General features: G+C 42.4%; 1 long non-coding RNA gene across 1 annotated transcript; it reads left to right on the plus strand.

Annotated features, from left to right (window-relative positions):
- Positions 1 to 4,543: 4,543 nt before the first annotated feature.
- LOC137849722 (uncharacterized) lies at positions 4,544 to 9,519 on the plus strand. Its single transcript, XR_011092038.1, has 4 exons — positions 4,544 to 4,690; positions 5,070 to 5,129; positions 5,761 to 5,842; positions 6,735 to 9,519. It is a non-coding gene; the product is annotated as an uncharacterized lncRNA (long non-coding RNA).
- Positions 9,520 to 12,245: the final 2,726 nt, after the last annotated feature.

The following is a 12,245-nucleotide window of genomic DNA, read 5'->3' on the forward strand; positions in this document are numbered from 1 at the left end:
TCTGAGAATAACCATTTGCATATTTTTAACATGGCAAACAGAAAAATGGATTTTCAACAGAAAACAGAATTAATCCTACTATTCATCCCATTCTTTTTTTAGATTCATCTCAAGGACTGTTAAGCACAATGTCATCAGGCATGTATACAGCTTGGATGGTACACTCCAGCCTATGCTTTTCTGCAGTTGCCTCTCCAAGACTTCATGCCAAGTGTCCATGGCAATGTTCTGGCATTGGGGCATGCTGCAGGGGTGGCTTCCATGAGAAGAGGGCATGGGTGCCCCATGTCAGACATATCTGATTCCAGCTGAACTTCTTGTGTTCCAGCACAGCAAGCTGGTGGTACCTCTGGGAAAAACAGTTGCAAAAGGGGAAAGACAGGCAGAGCCTCTGGACAGGCAGAGCAGGGAACAAAAAGTGTGAGAAGCACACAGGAAGAGGTGCTTCATGGCAGAGCAGATACTCCCTGCAGCACCTGGAGAATCAATGACAGAGCAGATATTCCTGAAAGGGACTTCAGCTCATGGGAATCCCATAGTAGAACACATGAAAAGAGTGATAAGGAAGGAGAGGCAGAGAGAAACAGCTACATCCTGAATGCCCCCTGCCCTGCCATGCCACTTTCACTTCACTGAAGGAGAGGTGCTTGGAATGAAGTTGAGCCTGGGAATAGGGGAGGAAAGGTGTTTTACTTAAGTATGCATGTTTATTTCTTTTTTGTTGTTGTTTTTGCTTCCCACTAGCCAAATCAGTCATTAAATATTTATTTTAGTTTTCAATAAATTAAGTTGAATTCTCCAGACTCAAATCTGTTTTGCCTGCAACAGAAACTGGTGAGGATCTCCCTGGCTTTATTTTGACCCATGAGCATTCTCATCCGTTTTTCTTATTTTCTCCCCTGGGAGAAAACTTTTCCCTTTTCTTTTTCTCTGCCTGGAGGGAAGCAGGTTGAGCATCAGAGTGGGACTTTGGCTGTTAGCTGGGGCCAACCCACCCCAGACATTTTGCCCAGGATGGTATCAAGTGTCAGAAAAGAAAGCAAGGGAAGCTGCACTCTAACAGCTCCCTCTGCATGTAGCTGACCCACATGGATGACAAGGAGGGAGCCACACAAACTGAATGCTTGGCTGACATCAAAAACTTGATACATCTCCACAGTGACAGAAATACTTTGGTGTGGACTCTTGGTAAAAAAGATCCACACACAGGTCATCCCAACACTGCAACCTCCTCTGAAACACCAGCCACCCCAAAAGAGCTTCTGTGCAGTGACACTGAGGAGAAGTTCTGCATGTTTGGAGGGAAGCAAGGCAGGGTCAAACTGCATCCTTTTCCTCCTTGTTCATTCCTAACAAGTGTAGCAGAACATGCCGTGTATGGTTTCTTTCTCAGCACGCAGCTAAGGGGACGTGGGCTAAGTCTTCACTCACACACTGAATTCTTAGAACATGCTGCCACATTGCTGGTCCGGGCCAAGAAACACTCCCCCTCATCATTCTTGGCCCCTGTTCAGGCATTAACATACCACTCCCAAGAGGCAGACTGCATATTTTGGCAGGTAAGGGTGTTTAATGGTATGGACATAGCCCATTTCATGCCAGTCAATCTCTGTGTCAGTGACTGACCCTGGGTGCTGAATTTGCTAGCAATGACACACCCACGTTGTCTTCAAGAGCTACTGCAAGTGAACATGCAGGTATTCACATTTACAAAGTTAATAAAGATAGCTACACCCTCATCTGGCATTAACCAACATATTTAGCTGAAGATAACGTTGCTTTAGACCTGCTTATTTTGGGCTCTGGTGGAAATACTCTAGCCCTTCAAAGATCCAGTCCCATAAATCAGTGCCAATGTTGAAGCACTAATTTTTAATTTTAAAGTTCAGAAGGCTAATGGAAAAAAAACCTTCATGCTTTTTTTTTTTTTTTTTTTTTTTAATAAGTGTCATAATTTTAGTCTGTTCCCTATTTTTTTTTTGGTCTTGACCAAAATATTGAAGTGCCTAGGCAGGGCAGTACAGCCCATGGGGAACGCCCTGGGAGTCTGGCCTTCAAAGCTGTGCTCCAAGAAGTTCCTGTCACTCCCTAAAAGCCCTTCCAGAAGGCTTTCACTCTGTTATAAGGTAGCATTGAAGGGGCAATCATTAACCCTCAGTCAAATAAGGCAAAGAATTTCTTGGAACTAACCTTATCTCTGAAATTTTAATGTTCTTGCACAAAAAATATTTTCCATTTTTCTAAGAGCCACATGCTGTTTCTTATTGTCAACCTCAATGAGTCATTTAATTATCAACTTAAAAGCTGTTGCTTTACTTTCAAAGTAAAAAATTGATTTATTATAATTATGCTGAGTGAGAATTAATGCCTATATTTGTGGTATATAATTTTACATGTTGACTTGCAATGCCTTGAGACCTTGAGAAAGACCATATGTGCTTGCATAAAGAGGCACTCCTGGCACGGGTACAATTTAAACAAACGGTGCATGCAAATAAGTAATTGTAAGTAATCAAAAGAGAGTTCTCCGCTAATAGGAGCTAATATTTATTATTATTGTTCCTATCACTGTTCCTGCAGCCAGAAATTACAAAACTGAATTTCCTGATTTGACTTATTCATGAATAAATAAAAAGAACCCAAACGTCTTTTTTTCTTTTCCTCTTTTTTTTTTTTCTTCTAAATGAATAAATTCAAGTTTGTTCCCATCTTCCATATTTCTTCTCCCAACTGAGCAGCTTAGTGTACTACCAGTGGAATGCAACAGATTGTGAAGGAGTCAAGGAGACATTTGAAAATAGATTTGTTCAGCCATACCCGGCAAACAGCACATCTGTTATTGACAGAGTGAAAATAGAGCCTGCAAGGAGTTAGTGCTAAATATAATTCAGCCTCAGGAACAGCATTCTTGCCTAGATTTTATTTTATTTATTTATTTACTTATTTTGCTTAGGTAAAATTATCTCCACTTCAATACAGCTTCCAAAAGTGGATACAGAAGGCCTGTTTTTAAGGTCCCTAGGCAATGAAAGACACCATTCAAAATCATATATTACAAGCTCTTTCCACATCATCTTTGTGACACCTCCACAACTGTGAAAAATCTTCGTTGGAAGAACGGAGACATCGTAATGAGAACAGCTCAAACTGTTGGGTCATTGAGGTTATCAAGTCTCCATGGACATGCCTTATTTTTTCACCTGGGAGCATTCCATTAGAAGAACTTGAGCATTTTAGCACTTCTCTGATCTTTAGAGAGTCCAGCTTTCTGTGCAGCGTGGGTGGAAATAATTCTGATACAATCTGGGAATTGATGGACCCCTTCCATATGCATCCAGGAAATCTCTTGAAAGAGACACAGCAATCTTGGGAAACAGCAGAACAGAATTAGGTGAGCCATAAAGCTCATTCAACCCCAGGGATGTAGTCCAAATTCATCTCACCTAACCTGAGCTATCTAAAAGTTTCTCTCCAGCCTTGATAGTCTTCTCTGCACCTACTAAAACTGATGAGGAGGATGGACGTGTCCAGATGGGGTGATAGAAGCCCACAGGGGGATAAGAAATTAGCTTAGATTAGACACCAGATTCAGTACAGATCAAAAAAAAAAAAAAAAAAAAAAAAAAAAAAAAAGATACACATGGAGTTTTGTCTTGCACATTTCCATTACTGGAGCTGCTGGTATTTCTGAAGGAAGAAGGCACTGCCTCAGGCACTGGATGTTTAGTGACATACAGCAGCCATCACAGTTTGTTACCAGTTGCTGATGACAGCAGGATGCTGCTCCCCACCGAATTTCAAGTGTCCAGTCAAAACCGATGCCTTAGTAAACATCTCTGAGAGACTTAACACAACCAAGCTGTTGGGAATGTCTTGTCCTCCCACAAAACCATGTATGAATGGGTAAGTGCCCACACAGCTCTCTGTAACAGGTAGCTCTGATTCTGCAGATGAGACAGAAGACTTGAATTGCCTGCCAGGCACTTTTGAGGAGCATCACTTTCTCCACAGTGCTGGCCAAGTCAAGATCTCCAGGCCTGTTAAGAACTAGAAGGCTTTTTTATTATTATTTAAAAAAAAAAAAAAAAAAAAAGATTTCTTTAGAATGTAAATGAATTGAAACTGCAGCTGGCCTTCAAAGAGAAAGCAGGGTAATTACATTGCTACAAGGCAGTAGTTGAATTACTGGTGTAAAGGAGTACTTGCACATGTAACTATCCCAAAGGTAATGTCATTATCAGGTTATATATGCTACAGTTGCTATTGCTTCCCAGGCTTGCTGCATTCTCCTTTTATAAAAATAGTCTTGTGTTCCTGCTTTCACTGAGTTATTTACAGCAGGATTTTTAGACACTCCAGAAATGCATCACCTGCAAGGCTAAATCCAGGTCTGAGGGCTAAGGGATGGAGAAAGAAGCCTTCCAGAGCACAGCTGTCCCCTTACCTTATGATCCCAAACTCTTCTCCCCTCCCCACAGCTGAATTTAATTCAGACATTTAAAACTGATATTGTGAGGTCTTTCCCAGCTTTAGCAGCCTTTGGTCTTAGCAGATGAACAGAATCATGTTCCTGCCATCTCTCTGGTACAGCATTTCCAGTCTTGGATGCATTACCATCAAGTAAAAAAAAAAAAAAAACAAAACAAAACAAAAAAACCTGCATGCTTTCTTCTGTAATGCATTCACACAGGTAATAATTCTTTCTCCTGTTATTTATCAGATTTTTATATAATACATTTAGGGTTACAGCTATGGGAAATGCTTAAAAATATTTACATAGACCAGGAAGTATTAGGGAAAAAGGGGGTAGAACGTCAGTTTTTCTCCTTTTGTCCATGTATTGCAATCTCTTGAGTTTCTGCAGACTGCTATATTTTATTTTCTGAATAACAAAATTCACAACAAATATCAGAAAAGAGCTATGGTATCTGCACAAATAAAACAAAACAGAGAGCGAGATACCCTCTGAGCTGATTTTAAACTTTTTCTGCTATACTTTTTAATGTCCCATGTAGTTTGACTTTCCCGATCAATAAAAATCATTCTGCTCTCCGTTCTGTTTCTCCAAGAAATATCTCGTGTAAGTGTTCACCGTGAACTCAAGCAGACAAAAAGTGAAGACATCTCAGGTCAGGTCCTTTGGGGCACAGTTTTGTGATATGAACAACGTGAATCAAAGGCTCATCACTGCTGAAGGGTGGAAAGCTTTTTTTTTTTCTTCCTCTGCTTGCCTTCTGCTTTGTTCCTTCCCCCTCTCCTCTATCTCCCCTCCTCAGTGGCGCAGCCCTGCTCCCTGCCTTGCTGCAGCTCTGGGGCTCATCGCAGTGCCAGATTTTGGTGGCTTGTTTCCATGTCTATAAACTGGGAGATAAGCTACTATCACGAGAATGATTTTATTCTGCGTTGGACAATACTGTATCACTTACTTTATCTGTCACACCGTGCTCAGTGCTGCACGTTAGGTAGGCAAATCAATCTGTCATCTTGAAATGTCTACTGCTTTATTTAATTTGCGTTCTGCTTAAATGTCATGTTGCTCTGGGTGCTTTCAGTGCATACTTCAGTGCCTGCTTCAGAGCAGGGCTCACTCCACTGATAGGACCCTGCCCACTTCACCAGGGCAACTAAATCAGGAGCAAGGCTTCCTTTGCTAAAAATATAATCAACAGGGGGAAAACCAGGCATATTCAAGGGGTGATTCAAATCACATACTGTCTGACTTGTCCTGCAAATACGGTGCTTCCTCTTTTGCCATAGCAGGAACCTGCACCAGCAGCACTCCTCTGAGACATCTACATCGAGCTCCAAAGTTCAGCAGAATGAATCTTAGCACGTACCTGAGGTGGGTAAAGGATGTTACTGCCTCTAGAAGTGAAGAGCTTGCAAGGTTGAAGATGCTTTTCTAACAGTGCATGATTGTCATTGTTTTATTTTATTTTTAACTTGGAGCAGAGTTGGTTTAATTCCTGCCCAGGGAAGTTTTGTGTGCACTAAGGGACATGGTTTAGTGACAGGACTCGGTAGGTCAGCTTGATCGTTTCAAAGGTCTTTTCCAACCAAAATGATTCTGTGATTATCCAACAGCACCCCAAAGCAGGCAACATGATTTTGCCATGGCTATGTTGGGGCTATCAATCTTTTCCCTGAAGGGTTCGTGTTTCAGTTTCTGAATAACTTTTTGAAGAGGAATACATTTCAAATGTCTGGAACAGGAGAGCAATCGTATTAATAACGGAAGAGGATAAAGGAAGTAATCTTCACAAGATCAGAATGCTGCCTTTCAAGTGTTTTGATGGAGCATGGATTTCAGGCTAGTTGACACTGCTCACAAAAACACAATCTAGATCCTCATATTCAGAGAATATTCAAGGATTTTATTGGGAATACCTTGCAACACTGTTTAGCTGCATCTGCCAAGTCTAGAGATGATAGAGCAGATGCAGAGATATGAGTCACTGAGTCCAGAGGGTATGTGGTAGGTGACACGCGAAGCTCCGATAGCTGCTCCTGCACTGCGGATGAACTCTGAGTCACTAGCAGGTCAAATGTTGTGTCCCCACACAGCCTATGACATCTCGTTGGTGGTTGGGATCACAGGCAAAGTTGTGGTTTTAAGTGCAAATGCAAACCTTTTTCCCAAAACAGAAAGGCAACTGCCAGCAAGTTGGAGGTTTTTGCTTTTCTTTCATTTTTCAAGCTGTGAACACCAATTTGTGTATGTTTGTTTTTTAAAGACCACTGTGAGGACAAGCAGAACTGGAACTGAAAGACATAGCATCTCCCACGCTGGCCAGGGTGACCAGAAATCATCCAGGCATGCCAGTACAGAAATAGCTCCTTGTTAATCAAGCACGTGCATTTCCTGAAAGCTTCTGGGCCTAAAACAGGCTGGAAAGCATCACTGTGTGTTGCTGCTGAACACCCTGACTGCTTCCAAGGCAGGAAGAGCCATGTGGAAGAGGTACTGGCCAGAGCAAGAGCTGCCTGCCAATCAGCATCTAATTATGCTTAATGGAGGCCAACAATGCTGTCTCTAATTACATTTACCTGGGAGGTACCACGTGCCCCTTTTTTGTCTTGGATGCAGAAAGGCAACAGGTGAAACAGTTGTTTTCCTTCTTTGTTGCAAGGATCCTCTGCTGTGTAAGTGTTGTCTAAGGAACTGTCCTTTCTTTGAGCAATTAAAGCACCTTTGCTGGTAGGAGTATGTGGGTAGCTGTGCCGAGCTCGGCAGTGCCTCCTGTCCAACTTCCAAAGAACTTTTTCTGAGCAGTCAAAATAAGGCCAGTGCCACAACTACTCTCCCACAGAAATGCTCTGTTCCTGAACAGCCACTTTTAGCAGGATTTCTGCAGCCACTAAGAGGATGCAGAGCCAGACAAGTGATTAGCAATTACACCAACAGCAATTGCCTTTTTTTGATAAAACAGCCCTGGGCCATGAGAATTGTGAATTCTTATGTTCTGGAGGATGTCAGCCCAAACTTATTCAGGGAAATAAAGTGATAGCTATTAAGAAAGAGTACTCGATGGTCTGCTGTTTATAGCAAAGGAGCAGAGCATGAGCAAGGAAATATTTCCCTTACTGAGTGCAAGAAGCAAATGCCTAGAAAGTGAAACAGTCAGGGTTCAATCCCTACTCCAGGAGCTTTAAAATAGCTCTGAGGAGGTGGAGGAAAAAAAAAAAGGGGGAAGAAAAAAAAAAAAAAAAAGAAAAACAGAGCAGCTTGAACAGGAGAAACATAGTCCAGATCGGCCTGTAGCTCAGGCACTGGATCACTGGATCAGTTCCCTTCTCAAAGGCAGTCAGATTTCCGATTTCCTTCCTTTCGTGAACTAATGCCATTATGAGAACTGATATATGTATAAGGGACAGCACTATCACTTCTCCCACCTTGTGACTCAGAACCTTTGATTGTATCAAACCTCTTCAGAAACAAATCAGGACAAGACTATAATCTACTTTCATGTTTTGTTTCAACAAAAATAAATGAATGTCTGTCCATGCTGGACAAACCTTTGCATGCAGTCTAGTTCTTTCATCTCACAGAGGGTAGAAGTTGAAAAACAGAGATGAAGGCAGCAAGGATAGTTTCTGTAAGGGAATAATGAACAGATGAGAACTCTTCAACCTGGAAAAAGGCAAATGAGGAAGGCTACAGACAATGAATGGTGTTGAAAAGGTGATGAGGTAATGATTATTCACTGCATCGCACCACACAAAAACTACAGGGCACCCACTGAAATTACCAGGTGCCAAATTAATGGGAGAGAGCAGGTATTTCTTTGCATAGTGCATAATTATATTGTCACAGGCTGCTGTGCAGACCAAAAGTGTAGATAAACTCAAAAAGTCATTACAGAAATTCAGGGAGGGCTAGTCCACTGGTTAAAAAAATATAAAAGAAAAGAAAAAATAAGAAAATTCAGTCTCAATGCAACCTCTGGCTCGGGAAAGCAGTGATGGATAGATCACTGTTGACATACTCTCCCTTGTGCTTTCTCTGAGCATTACTGCTGAAGTGCCATTGTCACTGCGACAGACAAGCTACTGGGCTAACCTCTGTACAGCAATGTTAAGGTTCTTAGTCCGATGCTAATTGTCTTTTATTTTTTGGCTGAGAAAACAGGGTATTCACACAACTCACAACAGGTATAGGATAGAAAGACACAGGCACCATGCCCACTCTCCCATGTCACTGTTGAATAAACACTTTAATTCAGATATTTTGAATATACATGCCCTACAACTATACCTATACATGCAAAAGCACTGCATTATAGTCTACAAAGCTACCACGATACAATATTTATATTTGAAAAATGAATATACTAAAGCAACTGCCTCACCTCAAACAGAGCAGTAATACTTCACACTTTCTCCTGCTAGGCTATATTTAGCTTTCCATCGTTGTGCTACTTTTTCTATGCCATTTTCTATAACTTTATATTGCCCCCAATATGTCCTTGTTTGAGAATTCAGCCTCACAGAGAGGCACAGCAGCTGTTTCTGACACATTAAGGAGCAAACTAAAAAGTTTGTTTATTCAAGGATAAACACTGCCGTTCCTTTGCATAACATCCTTGTCTGTCTTTGCATGAAATTTGATCAGTTCCCTAGTACTGCCCAGTACCATGCTACCCAGCGAGGGCTTCCACCGGAAAACTAATGTTTAAAACCACCTATGGGAACATCTCAAACTTGTTTGACATCTCTGCTACTGGAGAAGTAAGTCATAAGCTGGGGTAGGTAATGTGGAGAACTGGCCTAGTTCTTGTAGGAATTCCTTTTCCTCTTCATGAAGGATCACTTCTTAGCTAATCCTCAAAATGGCTCAATTTTACCCTCCTGGACATTATAGCTTCTCAGGCTGTCTACTACTGGAGCTGTTGCTGAATATCAATACCCTGGTGCAGCAACCCCTGATCCTCCAAGCACTTGGTGATGCAGAGGCAGCACTGACATTTTTGCAGAAGGGAGACCCACTACAGTGACCTATGCCAAAAGAAACCCCTTACTCCTGTAAGAAAGTTTGACATCTGATAGCACAAGTTATGAGGAAATAAAGTGCATTTCAGTTAACTTTGGGGTTTCTTGTATAGTTCTTAACCTAGTGAACTGTGGGAGATTTCTTACGTTGTGTACACTAAGTCCAGACTGCCTCGTACGGCAAAAGCACTGAAACTGCTTCTGAGACAAAGGCTTCTCAAAAGGGCCTGCCTTTTTTTGCTGAGGACTCAGATTCTTGGACCTCTGAAAATCTGGACCACTCATATCTCAATCAGACACCCAAAATGAAGGTAAAAAGGGGTTAGACACATGAGAAAAATTAAGCCAGCTAGAGCATCACAAAACTACTTCTGATAGCCAGAAAAATATTAGTAGGCTGGAGATGTACATCACATGCTTGTGATATTTCTGTCCAGCTATACTGAGGAAAAAATAACAAACAAATAGCAAGATGGCACGCATCAATTTAATTAGAGTGACTAATAGGCTCAGTTTGAAACAAGCATTAAATATGGGAAAGCCTATCCATTTAGGAAACAAAATTTCCTTCAAAAATTTTTGAGGAAAATAAATACTTGCTTGACATCACTGTCTTCTGGAAAGCCATGCAAGTCATAGGAAATCTTGTTTAACACTCTTGCAAGCATTAGGTCTCATTCAGTACCTAAAGAAAGTGGCAAACTTTTAACCTTTTAACTCTTTTTCTTCTTTTCTTCTTTCTTTCCTTCTTTCTCTCTTTTCTTCTTTCTTTCAAGATTTTCACGTGATATCTGTCAGTGGCCTAATATAAAAATGGTCTGAACTGTGGGAGTAGGACTAAAAGGACAAATGGGAAGCATGCATTTCCTGATAGGGAAATGTGGCTGGAGGCAGCGGGTGCTTGCCTGAGTTCCCCAGGAGCAGAGGGTTCCCAGTGGATTTGCTTACCTGGAGATTGCAGTGGTCAACCAGACCAGGAGCAAGGTGGTAACCTGTTGCTAAGTCAACTTTCAAACAGCAACGCAAATTAAGATCTTGTGAGCATACATGCCCTGGGGCAGCAGTTTCCTACCACCCACAAACAAGCAGATGACCTTTCTCAGGCTGATTTTTGTATTTGGCAGGAAGCTGCTCCCCTTGTTTGTCCCCAAAACACATCTGGTTATTTGGGGAGTGTGACAGCATCTTTGCATTGGATACATTCAGAGGACACTATGAATTTATTCATTTATCAATCCTAACCAATTCTGGATTGAAAATCAGAAAATCAGGTCAGCTGCGAAACAGTGCTACATTTCACATCTGGAATGTGTGTTGCAGCTGCGCTTCAGTCTCGAGGTAATTATTTTGATCCCAAATCCAGTTGCTGTAAATAAATCTAATTAATTAGAATGTTTTTCCTTTGCCTTCACAGAAAAAGCTCAGTATTTCAGAAGAACCACAACCATCACAAGTGGGTCCTTGCTTCCATTCTGTTCAGTTGTCCTCATTTATAAGAAATGTTCTTCATCTAAGCCTCCATCTACTTCCCTCCCACACAAACCCAGTTTTATCTTAGATTTCTGACATTAAATCACTCCTATCAGAAAAGCTGCGTCAGTTCCCTGAAGCCTTAGCTTAATGCTAAAAAAATAATAATAAATAATAATAATAAAATTACTAAATTTTGAAACATTTCTACACTATTCCCCTCCAGATTCTCCTTTTGACCTTGGTCACAAAAGCAAGCCAGTGCTAGTTTCTGTCCTATTGCACTCATTCAAACTGCTTTGGGGTTCATTCTGGTTTTGCTGTTTTCTCTAATGAGTAGCACACAGACTGTATAAATATTTTAAAAATGAATAGAATAAACTGTGCATACTCTCCAAACTCCCCTGGCTAGAATTCCCCTCCAGCGGAGACAGCAGAAATGCTGCAAGCAGATAAATATTACTGATGGCCGCCCTCATAAACAAGTGGATCAATTAGCTTCATTCTTTCCCCAGAAATGTTTCTCTCTCCTGCCAAACTGAAAAGCAGGCAAACAGAGGCTGCATTGCTTGAGTGAAATAAAAAATCCCAAGTTACTTAAAGTTTCTGTGGTGCCAGGTACGTCACGCTCAGGTCAGTAAGTTAAAAACGCTTTTGCACTGCAGCCAGTGACCGCCTTTCAGAAAAATAAAATTTGGTGGTGCCGAGAGATTTCAAGGCTATCGCACCATGTGCTTGTCCAGCATCCATCCATGCCAGTAACTCGTTTGTCACAGTATTTGCAGGAAGCCCAGGCGTGGGGCCAGAGGAGTTTGTTGGAGCAGAGCATGGAGCCCGAAGGCGAGCCCTGCTGCGCTGCTCCTGGGGTCAGGCGCTGAAGGAGGAAACCCGGCGTGTGGGAACACGCTCCAGCACGCTCAGAAGTCTTTCCATGTTCAGCACTAAAAATTCCGTGTTTATAAATAAAAGCACAGAGCCCCCCTCGGCCGGGTTTGAGGTGGCGGCGGAGGGAAACCCCTGCCCCGCTCGGGCCCGGCGGCGCAGCCATGGCGGCGCCGGCGGCCGACGGGTTTCGTGGGCTCCGAGGGCCCCCTAGCGGCTCCCGGCCTCCACACCGCCTGGTTTCGCCCCAAAATCGCCTCCTGGTGCTCCTTGCCCCGGGGAAGGGCCCTGAGGGGAGGCTGGTGGCAGCCGAGGCCGGGAGGAAGGCAGGAGAGGTGTCACGCACACGGTGGGGCAGGCAGAGCATGGAAAACAAGTCTGTGGTGCACCCCCCTTGGGCTGAG

The sequence above is a fragment of the Anas acuta genome, chromosome 1 (assembly GCF_963932015.1).
Source record: "Anas acuta chromosome 1, bAnaAcu1.1, whole genome shotgun sequence".
Lineage (NCBI taxonomy): Eukaryota > Metazoa > Chordata > Aves > Anseriformes > Anatidae > Anas > Anas acuta.